Source organism: Populus euphratica, unplaced genomic scaffold, assembly GCF_000495115.2.
Source record: "Populus euphratica unplaced genomic scaffold, PopEup_1.0 scaffold24.1, whole genome shotgun sequence".
NCBI classification, from domain to species: Eukaryota; Viridiplantae; Streptophyta; class Magnoliopsida; order Malpighiales; family Salicaceae; genus Populus; species Populus euphratica.
In genome coordinates, this window is record NW_011499893.1 from 148,094 (window position 1) to 148,660 (window position 567).

Genomic DNA, 567 nt, shown 5'->3' on the forward strand with positions numbered 1-567 from the left:
AATAAAAATATAAATAAGTTTGGTTTCGTAGCCTCCCTAACTTAAGCAATTAAGCTTGAAGTAGTATCTTAACATCTAATACCCTAAAGTCAACTGACTTGGAAGCTATTGGTCCAACGCTTGTTATATGGGTTGAGTAGAAAAGCTTAAAAAAATTAAATAGTGAACTATCTACATATCAGTATCTATAACCCGAGTTACTAAGCTCGCAGAGGTGTCTCAACACCTAATACCCTAAGACCAACTGGTTTAGGAGTCATTAGCAAAAAGCTCATTACCTGGGTTAAAAATGCATTGTGTTTTAAGTTACATGTATATATATTAAAAAAAGAAGAAGAAAAATCTCAACCCAAGGAAGTTAACCTTAAACATTAGAACAAGAATTTTGTTTTATTCCAAGTAAAGCCTCATAACTATGTGTTGATATATTAAGCACAAAAGAAAGGTTTGTTAATATCTTGTTTAAGAGGTATTGAGCATATATATAAATTTAATTAGAGTTTGTTTATCTGAATAGATTAATTGGAATTGAATTATGAATACCTTGCTTTGTGAAATTTGCAAATT